The sequence below is a fragment of the Symphalangus syndactylus genome, chromosome 4 (genome assembly GCF_028878055.3).
Source record: "Symphalangus syndactylus isolate Jambi chromosome 4, NHGRI_mSymSyn1-v2.1_pri, whole genome shotgun sequence".
Taxonomy (NCBI): domain Eukaryota; kingdom Metazoa; phylum Chordata; class Mammalia; order Primates; family Hylobatidae; genus Symphalangus; species Symphalangus syndactylus.
The window spans coordinates 75806764-75821212 of record NC_072426.2 but is presented as its reverse complement, the minus strand read 5'-3'; the positions used below and the strand labels follow the sequence as shown (position 1 = coordinate 75821212).

Here is a 14449-nt window from a genome sequence, read left to right as displayed (position 1 = left end):
CTGTTACTTCCTATGTAAAAATAGCACAACTCCTTGTGAGGAAAAATTGGAAAATGCAGAAACATACAAAGGAACTAATCAGCTGCCATCCTGCTGTTGCTGAGAGCTCATCACTGTTGTTTGAGATTTTCATCCTGACTCTTCCCTTTCTTCAGATAGATAGAAACACAGTCTTTTTCTTTTTAATAAAGAGATTTGAATAGTAGTTTTTTGTTTTGAGGTTAGCATATATATATTTCTGTGTCCGTGAACCATAGCTATGCCAACATGGCTGTGTAGTCTTTTGTTTTAATTTAATTTACTTATTTAGAGATCCAGGCTGTCAACCAGGCTGGAGTGCAGTGGTGTAATTACAGCTCACTGCAGCCTCAACCTCCCAGGTTCAAGTGATCCTCCTGCCTCAGCCTCTTATTTTTAAAAAAGTTTTATTCTAGACTCAGGGGTACATGTGCAGGTTTGTTATATAGGTAAATTGAGTGTCATAGGGGTTTGGCATACAGATTATTTTGTCACCCCAGGTGATAAACATAGTACCCAGTAGGCTAATTTTTTGATCCTCTCCCTCTTCAAGTAGGCTCTGCTGTCTGTTGTTTTCCTCTTTATGTCCACGTGAGATCATGCATTATTTGGTTTTCTTTTCCCATGTTAGTTCACTTAGGAATAATAGCCTCTAGCTCCATTCATGTTGTTGCAAAAAACATGACCTTGTTCTTTTTTATGGCTGCCTAGTGTTCCATGGTATGTTTGTACCACATTTTCTTTATCCACTCTACCACTGAAAGGTATTTAGGTTGATTCCACATCTTTGCTATTGTGAATAGTGTTGTGATGAACATATGTGTGCATGTGTCTTTATGGCAGAACAGTTTATATTTCTTTGGATATATACACAGTAATGGGATTGCTGGGTTGAATGATAACTCTGTTTTAACTTCATTGAGAAATTGCCACACTGCTTTCCGCAATGGCCAAACTAATTTACATTCCCACCAGCAGTGTATAAACATTCCCTTTACTCCACACGCTTGCCAGCATCTGTTATTTTTTGACTTTTAATTTTTTTCTTCGAATTTCTCACACCACTTGGATGTATTGTTTTACTTAATAATAGCCACCCTGACTGGTGTGAGGTGGTGTCTCATTGTGATTTTGATTTGCATTTCTCTAATGATAGTAATGTTGAACATTTTTTCATAAGCTTATTGGCCATGTGTATGTATTCTTTTGAAAAGCGTCTGTTCTTGTTCTTTGTCCACTTTTTTTTGAGATGGAGTCTCGCTCTTTCGTCCAAGCCGGAGTGAAGTGGCACGATCTCAGCTTGCTGCAACCTCTGTCCCCTGGGTTTAAGCGATTCTCTGGCCTCAGCCTCCCTAGTAGCTGGGATTACAGGTGCCTGCCATCATGCCCGGCTAATTTTTGTATTTTTAATAGATACGGGGTTTTGCCATGTTGGCCAGGCTGGTCTCAAACTCCTGACCTCAGGTGATCCACCCGCCTTGGCCTCCCAAAGTGCTAGGATTACAGGCGTAAGCCACCACGCCTGGCCTCTTTGCCCACTTTTTAATGGGGTTGTTTTATGCTTGTTAGTTTGCTTAAGTTCTTTATAGATGCTGGATATTCAACCTTTGTTGGATGCATAATTTGCAAATATTTTCTCCCATTCTGTAGGTTGTCTGTTTACTCTGTTGATAGTTTCTTTTGCTGTGCAGAAAGTTTTTAGTTTAATTAGGTCCCATTTGTCAATTTTTGTTTTTGTTGCGATAGTTTTTGCTGTCTTCATCATGAAGTCTTGTCCAGGACCTATGGTCAGAATGATATTTCCTAGGTTATCTTCCAGGGTTTTTATAGTTTTAGATTTTATATTTAATTCTTTAATCCATCTTGAATTGTTTTTTTTTTTTTTTTTTTGAAATGAAGTCTCGCTCTTATCACCCAGGCTGGAGTGCAATGGCGCGATCTCAGCTCACTGCAACCTCTGCCTCCTAGGTTCATGTGATTTTCCTGCCTCAGCCTCCCGAGTAGCTAGGATTACAGGTGCATGTCACCATGCCTGGCTAATTTTTGTATTTTTAGTAGAGATGGGATTTCACCATGTTGGCCATGCTGGTCTTGAACTCCTGACCTCAGGCAATCCACCCGCCTCGGCCTCCCAAAGTACTGGGATTACAGGTGTGAGCCACCAAGCCTAGCCCTTTGAATTGATTTTTATGTGTGGTGTAAGGAAGGGGTCCAGTGTCAATATTCAGCATATGGCTAGCCAGTTATCCCAGCACCATTTATTGAATGGGATGTCCTTTCCCCGTTGCTTGTTTTTGTCAGCTTTGTCAAAGATCAGATGATTGTAGGTGTGTGGCATTATTTCTGGGCTCTCTCTTCTGTTCCATGGGTCTGTATGTCTGTTTTTGTACCAGTACCATGCTGTTTTGGTTACTGTAGCCTTGTACTATAGTTTATAGTTGGGTAATGTGATGCCTCCAGCTTTGTTCTTTTTGCTTAGTATTGCCTTGGCTATTCAGGCTCTTTTTCAGTTCCATGTGAATTATTTTTTTTTCTAATTCTGTGAAGAATGTCATTGGTAGTTTGATAGGGGTAGCATTGAATCTGTAAATTGCTTTGGACAGTGTGGCCATTTTAACAATATTTGCTGTTTCAATCCAAGAGCATGGAACATTTTTCCATTTGTTTATATCATATCTGGTTTCTTGGAGCAGTGTTTTTAAATTCTTATTGTGGAGATCTTTCATTTCTTTGATTAGCTGTATTCCTAGGCATGTTATTCTTGTTGTGGCTATTGGGAATGGGATTGTGTTTCCGATTTGGCTCTTAGTTTGGATGTTGTTGGTGTGTAGGAATGCTACTGATTTTTATACATTGGTTTTGCATCCTGAAACTTTGCTGAAGTTGTTTATCAGATCAAGGAGCTTTTGGGCAGAGACTGTGGAGTTTTCTAGGTATAGAACCATATCATCTGCAAACAGGGGAGAGTTTGACTTCCTCTCTTCCTATTTGGGTGCCACCTCAGCCTCTTGAGTAGTTGGGACTATAGGCATACTGCACAATGCCTGGCTAATTTATGTAAACATTTTTGTAGAGACGGGGTCTCACTGTGTTGCCAAGACTTGTCTCAAACTCGTGGGCTCAAGTGCTCCTCCTGCCTCCGCCTCCCAAAGTGCTGGGACTATAGGCATGAGCCACTGCGCCCGGCTGTGTTTTGATGTATGGATTCATGTACAGTCTCGTTGTACTTGCTGTGGACACTGAGATGACTATGGAGACAGCTGCTGTGCTCACCTGTACACTTTTCCCTTTGGCACTCTCTGTACTCTGAGCAGCTGGGATGAGCATGCCTGTTTCTCCACCACGTTTCCTTTTTACTTTTACAGACTCAAGCTTTCCCTCGGGGGTGGTGCCATCCTGCTTTACACCTTGACTTTGTGCCTTTCCATAGAGCAAGTGAGGCATGGCTTATAACATGTTTTCTGGGATGTGCCTGACCCTGGCGCATGGCTTGGAATAACCTGTTGTGGAAGTTTGGTTGTTGCACAAGTAGGATTTATGGGGCTGTACCATCTCAGTGCTTCTGAGAATGCTGAACTCAATGGACTCATTTATGTTCAGCACAATGTAGTAAGGCCTGAAGGGTTATGCAGTACCAATTACTGTTTCCATTTGTCCCCCTGCACTCCAGCCGACATTAGATGCCCTCAGAGTTTATGTTTGGAGCCAGTAGAACATCATGATGTAGATGTTCAGCACAATGATTTTTGCAAAGTCTTTTGAAATGTATGGAGACATATTTTTTGGTCTAGCATATGGCCTTTTTTGCTGGACGTTTTATGAGTACTTGAAAATAATGTATTCTGCAGTCATTGGGCTGTTGTAAAAATCAGTGAGGCCATCCGGGCATGCTGGCTCACACCTGTAATCTCAGCACTTTGGGAGGCTGAGGCGGGCAGATCACTTGAGGTCAGGAAATCAGGATGAGCCTGGCCAGCATGGCGAAACCCCGTCTCTACTAAAAATACAAAAATTAGCTGGGTGTGGTGGCATGTGCCTGTAATCCCACCTACTTGGGAGGCTGAGGCAGGAGAATTGCATGAACCCAGGGGATGGAGGTTGCAGTGAGCTGAGATCGCCCACTGTTAATTGTGTCAAAACAAGAGTGCATGACTTTCAGTTGCTGAATAACACATTATTCAGTAAAGATCCAAAACAACATCATCCACCTTAACCGCCTCCCAAAGTGCTGGGACTACAGGCATGAGTTAGTGTGTGAGTTGTGTATAATCTTGGTTAGATTATACACAAAACCAAGTAAAGGCAAACTATGCTTGATCTTTTTAAATAGCGGCATATTAAAATTACACAATTCTTAATAAACGACATTTTAGATTTTGTATCCTTCTGCAAATTTGATGATAAAAAATATATTTTCTAGAATCTTTTATCATATTTCCTATACAAATTAGAATGTCCTTTAACCTGAAAAAAATATTTTAAACATTAATAGGTGAAATAACACTTTAGACAATTTTATATCATGTTGATTGAAATCAGTTTCCAAATAGAAAAATGCTAGAGCATCTTATACCGTAGACTGAAGTAGCTTTTAAAGCCATTTTTTATTTGTTCAGAAATACTTTAAAATATATGCATAATTGATTTAAATACTGTTGAGTGACATTCCTAGATTAAAGTGCCCATTGTAAGTTGAAACTGTAAGAAATATGATTAGTAGCTTAGACTCACAACACCCAGTTTTTCATAATTCACCCAGATTCACAGGCATGGCTGGATGCATTATTCAGACTGAGGGATTGTGTGATGCAGTCGGTTGCATGGCTCTTTTCCGTGGCTCTGACATTCGATCCTGATTTAATCATCCTGGAGTGTTTTCAACTATTTTTGGCAGCTACTCTGAGTAAGGATTTTCACACTTGTTTTGCTTTTTGGTTTAAGGAAAAAAGAATAAGCATTATACCTCTCTTAAATAATAACGTATCTAAAAAAAAGGTCCTGTTTTGTGAATATCCCCTGGATGCATGTTGAGAATGTAGATACCTAGCCTGGGAAGTAGGATCTCTTGAAGGGGCCTGGGCATCTGCATTTTACAGTCCCCCTCCTGCTGCTATTTAGGCTCACTACGTTATGAAACCACAGCTTTAATGGCTCTGCCTCTGTAGTAGGGAAGATGCTCTTGAACATGCAAATTTTATACTTGGTCGTTGTGAATTTGTAACGTTATTAAAAACTTATTTTTTATGGAGGGGAAGAGGCAATATTTTAAATGATAGCAAAAGAAAATTAAAGTTAAGTACTTAATTACCCCTGATTTTCCTCATTATCCTTTAATTATTAGCGTTCAGGGCACAGCACTGAGGAAGCTTTCTGTTAGTGCCTATACAGTTCTCATTTCCAGGATTTACCCAAATTTGTTCAAATGGTACTATTACAGATTGCCCTGGCCCCTTGGAGTCGGTTTGATTTTCTAAGGTGTAGAATACTCTAGATCTCCTTGAGTGTAAAAACCTACTTTGTTTTGTTTGTCCTTTCTCTGTGTCTCTGCTTTCCAGTAAGGGAACAGTGATGTCGTGTTTACTCTTAGCATCGCAGTCTCAGTTTTCTCAATTGACATTTTGCCAAATTATGAAAAACTGAAACAGTTTAATGTTATCTTCACCGCCGTCTAGAGCAGCTGTCATGTGTTTGTGTACGTGAGCTTTCCTGATGGACAAGCTGTATTTTGTGTGAATCTCTGTCTGGTTTGGTCTTTGCCATTTATTACTTCAGGACCTTCCCTTCGTTCTCAACAGTGGGTCTAGGCCACTCCCGTTTGTTCCCTGTGGGTAGTACAGCAAATTTAGAAATGTGGGTAATTTTTCCAAATTTATCACAGAATAAAAATACTTGGGATTCAGTTCCTGCGCAGGCCAGTCACCTGAGACTGATCGTAAGGGGCATAAACACAGATTTCAGAGCCAGGCGCCATGGCTCAGGCCTGTAATCCCAGCACTTTGGGAAGCCAAAGCGGGTGGAGAACTTGAGCCCAGAAGTTTGAGACCAGCCTGGGCAACCTAACGAGACTGTTTCTACAAAAAATACTAAAATTAGCTGAGTGTAGTGGTGTGGGCCGGTAGTCCCAGCTACTCAAAGGCTGAGGTGGGAGGATCACATTGAGCCTGTGAGGTTGAGGCTGCAGTGAGCCATGATCACGCTGCTCTACTCAAGCCTGGGCAGCAGAGTGAGACCCTGTCTCAAAAAAAAAAAAAAAGGGATTTCAGGTGTAACTGACCAGGCATGTGGAGTCGGTAGGTGGCAGGGAAGTACACTTTTCTATGGGTGATCAGCAGGGAGAAAGTCTGCTGATCTTCCCCATGTTGTCATCTTTTACTGTCTTTGGTGCTGAAAGTGATTCAGAGATGTAATATCAAGCACTTCCTTTGTCGTTCTTGGATGTAATTTTGCTTTGAGCAGGAATGATGTCATGTATGTTCTGTTTTGGTGGTGACCCTGTGAGATACCTTGCACTATCTCTTTCTTAACCTTTGTGGAGGAAGTCTTGGATGGAGTGGCTGTGTAAACTCAGTTTGAAGAGTTTGCACGTTTATGCCGAAGCCAGGCATGGGGAAGGATTGTGGCGGAGATTGCTGGCTGCTAAGCCTGTTGATGTTTATCAGAGAATTTGGGATTTTCCAGGGGATGATTTGGCCAGTTCCTCTGTTAGAAAAATGTTGGGAAGAAGAAGAAACTTTAAAAAACTTATTGGGGATCACAGGCAGGCAACAATTCCACGTGCTGAGGAAAAGCTAGCAGAGGGGCACATTTCCATCCTTCCCCAGCCCCCTTGCCCTGGGTATAGTCTCTAACTTACATACTGATGTTGTTTTGGTACCTCTTATGGTAATAAAATTACTGCCCCTTTAGGCATTTTATATTGGTATTTTTGAAATGTGCTATAATAATTTTTGCTTTTGAAATACAAGTATTGCAGAATTTTCAGGTAAGGAACATGCTTTAATGTAAAAAGTTCATAATTTTTTATTCTCTAATTTATTATTTTATTTTTTTTTATTTTTATTTTTTGAGACAGAGTCTTGCTCTGTCGCCTAGACTGGAGTGCAGTGGCACTGTCTCGGCTCACTGAAACCTCTGCCTCTTGGGTTCAAGCGATTCTTCTGCCTCAGCCTCCCAAGTAACTGGGATTACAGGTGCCCGTCACCACGCCCAGCTAATTTTTGTATTTTTAGTAGAGACGAGGTTTCACCATGTTGGCCAAGCTGGTCTCGAACTCCTGACCTCAAGTGATCCACCCTCAGCCTCCCAAAGTGCTAGGGTTACAGGTGTGAGCCACCATGTCTGGCCTGGCTTTTTTTTTTTTTTTTTTTTGAGATGGAGTTTTGCTCTTGTTGCCCAGGCTGGAGTGCAATGGTGCGATCACAGTTCACTGCAACCTCCTTCCCCCAGGTTCAGGTAATTCTCCTGCCTCAGCCCCCCAAGTAGCTGGAATTACAAGTGCCCACCACCACGCCTGGCTATTTTTGTGTGTGTGTGTTTTTAGTAGAGATGGGGTTTCACCATGTTGACCAGGCTGATCTCGAACTCCTGATCTCAGTTCATTCACCCGCCTTGGCCTCCCAAAGTGCTGGGATTATAGGCGTGAGTTACCATGCCTGGCCCTATTTTGTTTTTTTTTTAAAAGGAGTTCTTATTAATACATACTGAAGTTTCCTAAGGAAATGCCTTTGGTAGATAGAATTTTCAACTATGGCCAGTTTCCTTTAACATTAAAATATACAAAATATTAAAAGCAACTTGAGTATGTAGTGAAAAGACAGAAAAGAGCCATAGGAAAATAAACGCACAAGGACCGAGGTTGTAAGTTATTATCCAGATTCTAATTTAACATTTCACAGAGCTACAAGCTGTAAAAACAAGACATATTAAATGAGGGAGGGCTTCAGATACTACATTTGTACCAATTGTAGTTCACACTTAAGGAATTCAAGTAAATTATGTGTTAGTGAAAAGCAGTGATACCTGAAATAACTAAGGTGTTCTTATTTCAAGTAAGTAGTATTTTAATTATTACTAAACATGTGAAATTAATTTGAGTTCAGTGTTTTACATGCAAAAATGGGATGGGTTGCAGGGTGGGGATCTCAGAAATGTGTTTAATTTCTGTTAGGATGTGGCATCATATGATTACTACCTCGAATTTTAAAATGATTGCAGAAAGGCCGGGCATGGTGGCTCACCTCTGTAATCCCAGCACTTTGGGAGGCTGAGGCAGGTGGATCATTTGAGGTCAGGAGGTCAAGACCAGCCTGGCTAACATGGTGAAACCCTGCCTCTACTAAAAATACAAAAATTAGCCAGGTTTGGTCATGCACGCCTGTCGTCCCAGTTACTTGAGAGGCTGAGGCATGAGAATCGTGTAGGGCCAGGAGGCGGAGGTTGCAGTGAGCTGAGATTGCCCCACTGCGCTCCAGCCTGGGCGACAAAGTGAGACTCCGTCTCAAAAAAATAATAATAATAGTAATTATAAAAATGATTGTGGAAATCACGTGCATTAAGTTGTTAACTCCCTTAGAATGTTTCAGCCACCGGTTTACTCTGAGTTTTTTCCTTTGTGCACATTGTGGCTTAATTTCCGTAAGTTAACATGAATTATGATGTCTGCCTAGGGTGTTACATGGTGACCAGTGTACTGTTTTTTGCTGATCAGGTAGGTGAGTTGTTGAATTCCTTGCCTTCCTTCAGGTGAAGTGGATGTAGCCCAGGAGAACATGCTTTTAATGCAGGCATCTTAATCTTTCCATCTTGGGGAAATACACATTTTAAAGAAGCAGTGTTTTCTAAAGGCATACCTTATCATAAATCCTACTTACAGAAAACAGTATAATGAAAAACTTATGAAATGTGTTTTCTATTGTCTTAATCAAAAGGAATAATTTACTTATTCATCAATACATACCCTACTGTCTTTTGATGAATACTTGAGATTAAGATTAAATGGAATAAATTAAAACCTAGTTTCAATATTGAATCAAAGCTAAGTGGCCTCCCTCTCCCTCTCAAAGGTTAATAAGTTTTTCAAACCAGAGTGCGTGAATAACTTAAAAGATGGCATATGGAATAATTTCCTTTGCAAGAAAATCAGACTAATATTTTTAGGTAATTCAGTTTACTGAGCACCTATTATGTACCAGGCATTGGGCTTAGTGCTACTATACTGTGTGTGTGTGTGTGTGTGTGTGTGTGTGTGTGTGTGTGTGTGTATATATGATCAAGGCAAAGTCTTATAGATGTGTAAGTGAAAGACCAGCAGGTGTTAAGTGATCAGGTTTACATTTGAGAAATATCCCCCTGGTGGCTGTGTGAAGAATGAATGAGGAGGCAGCATGGAAGGCAGAGGCCAGTCAGCAGGTTTTCTGGAACTGGGATTCGAATGCAGGCAGTGTGTGGCTGCTGCCGGTTTTGTGGAAGGAGGTTGAAATTGATGGCGATTGGGCTGGGTGGAGATGGTGGGGCATTCACCAAGGTAGGGACTGCTGCAAGGTTGCCAGACTGGGGATGGGAGATTAGGTTCAGTGTTGTCTTATGTGAGTTTGAGTGTCTTGGAGCTGTTAGTTAGGCAGCTGGATATTTGGAACTAACCATAGATGAGTGTGTGAATCCAATATAAATTTGTTAAAAATCAGTTTAAAACAATGTACCAAATATAATCTAACTTTAGTGCAAATAATTATATACATTGGAAAAAGTTTGAGGGGTAGACCAAGAAGTGTCAGTACTGGTCATCTCTGAGGTCAGTGTGTGTGGTTCACTGTTTTGTTTTCGTTTTCACTGTCCACTCCATATTCTGCTTCTGCTTAATTCCAGTAGGAAAGAAGCATTAGCTTTAGTTATAAATATAGCTTAGAATAGAAACATCTTTTTTTGAACTTTAGTATGAATTGGCATAGGAAATGAATGATTTAAAGATTTTGATAACCTGGAAATGAAATAACTTGTATAAATTGACTTCATTAACTAGATGACTTTATTCATTTCCTCCTAAGTGAGCTTATTTTAGAGTGTAAAGAAGCAAATATTTAAATTTGCTGCCAAGCAGAGCACTAAATGGCTAACTAATTCAGAAGGATGACTTCCCAACATTTAAGTGTTTTGTGGGTACTGGTTTGGCTATAGTTCATCAATTCATGGGAGCACAGGGCCCAGATATGGTACAGGTAGAGCAGTGAGGTGTTAGTGAAAGGGAGTCGGGAGGGGGCCAGGCCTCCTGCATGAGAAGTGAGGGTCCTCACCAGCAGTAGGAGCTTTGGGGTCAGCCTGCACAGGATTGGGCTGGGCCTCAGTCCTTCTAGCGAAAGCCCTCTGGACCTTGCTTATCTGGGGCCACCCAGTGAGTCAGGGGACAGAGGCTCTCACTCTTTCAGTTACACCAGTCCCAGGCTGGGGCTTGATAACTTAGTGTGCCGTGCTGTGCTTTTCTGTTGCTTTGGAAGTGCCGGGCATCTCATATGGTGGGTTGTGGAGCCACACTGCCTGCATTTGAATCCCGGCTTCACGCTGTCTTTACTTGACTTATCTTACCTCATTTTTCCCATCTGTAAATGGGGTATAATCATAGTACCTATCTTACGAGTTTTTTGTTTGTTTTAAATTGCAGATTCAGGACATACATGTGTAGTTATATTACATAGGTATATTGGGTGATGATGGGCTTTGAGCCTCGGTGAACTCATCACCTAAACTGTGAATGTAGTACCCGGTAAATAGGTTTGCAAACCTTGCTTCCCTCCCCGCCTCCCACTTTTGGAGTCGCCAGTGTCCATTGTTTCCATGTTTATGACCATGTGTGCCCATTGTTTAGCTTCCACTTATGAATGAGAATACACGGTGTTCACCTTTCTGTGTCAGTTATTTCACTTAGGGTGTTGGCTTCCAGTTCCATCTATGTGGCTGCAAAGGACATGATTTCATTATGAGGTTAAGTTTAAGATTAAGCCTTAGAATTCACATTAAGGTTTTGTGCTCGGCAAAAATAAGGTCCCAAGAAATGTTGATTATGGTTGCCGTTGTCGGCCACCGTCACCACCACCACCACCATTGTCAAATTAGGCTCTTCATTCTTTTAGTAACCGCTTCTATGGTTTTGTTTTGTTTTTCTTTGAGACAGGCCCTCGCTCTGTCACCGAGGCTGGAGTGCAGTGATGCAATCTCAGCAACCTCTATCTCCTGGGCTCCCACCTCAGCCGCCTGAGTAGCTTGGACTGCAGATGTGCATCACCATGCCTGGCTTTTTGTTTGTTTGTTTATTTGAGATGGGTCTTGGTCTGTCACCCAGGCTGGAGTGCAGTGACATGATCCTAGCTCAGTGCAGCCTCCAACACCCGGGCTCAAATGATCCTCCTGCCTCAGCCTCCCAAAAGTGCTTAGATTATAGGTGTGAGTCACTGCACCTGGCCTGAGGATTTAAAAACAAGCAAGCGAGCAAACAAACCAGGCTATCCTCGATATTTGTGTTATGAAATGAGTTTCCGTAGGTAATCAGTTTCACTTATTTTTTTATTTCTATGAATTTATAGAGACCATGGTATATACTTGGCGCCCAGAGATAGTTGTTGTAAGACATACGTTGTTCATTTTCTGTATGTTAGAATTTGAGGATTCTCAATACATTATTAAGGCAAACTCCACCTCCCGGGTTCAAGCAGTTCTTCTGCCCCAGCTTCCTGAGTAGCTGGGATTACAGGTGTGCACCACCATGCCCGGCTAATTTTTTTGTAGTTTAGTAGAGACGGGGTTTCACCATGTTGGCCAGACCGGTCTTGGACTGCTGACCTCAAGTGATCCACCCCCCTCAGCCTCCCAAAGTGTTGGGATTACAAATTGTGAGCCACCGTGCTCAGTCAAGGAAAATACCAATAAATTTAAATTAAGAAATAGAGTCTCTAATGTGGGAGGGGAACTCCGCAAATTCTCCTGTGTCTAAACATCTGGGTGAGAGTAACATAAAATTTAAATTTTGAGAAAAAAATAACCAGCTGAATTTGAAATACCACAAAGGGAAGTGACTCTTCAGACATGAGATAAATTGTCATATGGTTTCTAAGATATGTTCTTAAATCAGATTCAGAAAGCTGCAAGAAATTCGACAGCTATAACCATTTGATGTTTGATGGCATTTGACTGCCATTCAGGAAAGTGCTTATTTAATATAAAATAAAGGCACACAGTATAAAATCAGAGATTCCTTGGAATAAGAGAATTAGAGAATCTGCACTCTGTCTTTCAGAATTCTGAAGTTCCTTGCATCTGAATGTGTAGTATACTGCTTGACTTAATTTCTTACAAAAGATTGTCAAGAGATACTCCTTTTCAAGGGCACAGTTGAATGATGACCGTCCACTATCAGGCATTTTGTTATCAGCACTTCTGGGTAGTGTCAACAGGGATCTCTTGGCTGCTGGGAACTTGAGGTTGAGATGACACTGCAGTTGCATTTCTGTAACAGCATCCTTTTCTTTCATCTAGCCCTCACATATTTATTGAGCATCTGTTCCATTCTAGGCAGGACTTGATAGATTGAAGTAAATAGAGAACACTTGTCCTTAGGGATCTGTTGTAAAATGGGGAGATAAAATGTTGGCGGGGTGCTGGTAGCTCACGCCTATAATCTCAGCACTTTGGGAGGCCGAAGTGGGCGGTCTGCTTGAGCCCAGGAGTTCGAGGGCAGCCTGGGCAACATAGTGAGACCTTGTCTTAATTTAAAAAAAAAAAAAAAAAAATATATATATATATATATATATATATATATATATATATAAAATATAAAAAACTAATTATATACATGTATATTATATATAACATATATAATGCTATATATTTGATATATATTATATATAATAAAGGAAAATGTTAGCAAAATATTTGCAGCTACAACAGTGGTGTTCCATGTTCTATAAGGTATATAAAGTTTTGTATCCTTTTTTTCTTAGTGTAGCTGCATTCCACGTACTTTTAGCAAGAAAAGTCCCATATGTAGGTGGGAATATTCAGGCTGGATAAATTAGGAGGTGTGTTCAGGTCAGCCTCCAGATGGGCTAGTTCTAACTTTCCCTCCCTCCCCAAAAAGGCAGTCTTGAATATTCTTTCTACCTTTAGTTAACACAACTAATTACTTCTCAAACTGTCGCTGTGAAGGACTAGATTTACTTTATTTTTTCCTCCAACCTGTGGCAGAACAATACTTTTAAAATACAATGCAAATAAATTACTAGGATAAAGTGGCTTGTGTTTTATGGGCCTTTATTTTAGCTATTATTAGAGTTAACAGATATAAAATTACTCCGTCAAGTTGCTATGTTCTCAAAAGCTTACTCTATTTCTGTACTTCATGCAGACTGGGACCACACTTTGAGTAATATTGCATTGTATAACACTGTTAAATACAGCTGTCCTTAAATTTTCTGTGTTTATATTATTCACCAGCTGTATATTTCTGGCATAGGCTGTTTGGTTATGTAGCTTCTTTAATGATTGGTATGTGTTTTTAAAAGTAATTCCATGCCTCTTGTTACCTTGGACGTTTTCTTTCTTATCTTTCCCCCTCCCCCTTCCCATTCCCCTTCCCCTCCCCTCATTTATTTTTTTTTTTTTTGAGACAGTGTCTTACTCCGTCGCTCAGGCTGGAGTGCAGTGGCGTGATATTGGTTCACTGCAACCTCCACCTCCTGGATTCAAGTGATCTCCTGCCTCATCCTCCAGAGTAGCTAGGATTACAGGCTCCCACCACCACACCTGGCTAATTTTTTCATTTTTTAGTAGAGATGGGATTTCACTATGTTTTCCAGGCTGGTCTGGAACTCCTTACCTCAAGTGATCAGCCCGCCTCGGCCTCCCAAAGTGCTGGGATTACAGGCATGAGCTGTCACACTGGCCTGAATGTACTGTATCTTTCAATCCTTGGGTTAGGCTTGTAGGTGTCCTAAAACATTGGGTTTTGTGGGGCTCTAGTGTTAATAGTATTATAAGTATAATTGTATTGCAGATATTCATAGTATTCAGTACTTTCTCTAGAGACCTATTTCTTCATTTTCTCATGTTTTATTTTTTCTTCAAATTTTTTTTTTAATTTTTATATATTTAGAAAGTACAAGTGCAGGTTTCTTACATGCTCATATTGGGTAGTGGTGGAGTCTGGGCTTTTAGTGCATCCATCACCTGAATAGTGAACATTGTACACAGAAGGTAATTTTCTGTCTTCACGCCTCACACTCTCCCACCTCTTGGAGTCTCCAGTGTCTGTTATTCTGCTCTGTGTGTCCCTATGTACCTACTGTTTGGCTTCCACTTGTAAGTGAAACATGCGGTGTCTGATTTGGTGATTTCACATAGGATAATGGCCTCCAGTTCCATCCCTGTTCCTGCACAGACGGCTTGT

The 14449-nt window shown here is 40.9% G+C and overlaps 1 protein-coding gene across 31 annotated transcripts in view; it reads left to right on the top strand.

Annotated features, from left to right (window-relative positions):
- The window catches only part of PARD3 (par-3 family cell polarity regulator), a 712145-nt gene that overhangs the window by 133048 nt on the left and 564648 nt on the right, over window positions 1–14449 (top strand). The gene's annotated exons all lie outside the window — the stretch shown is intronic.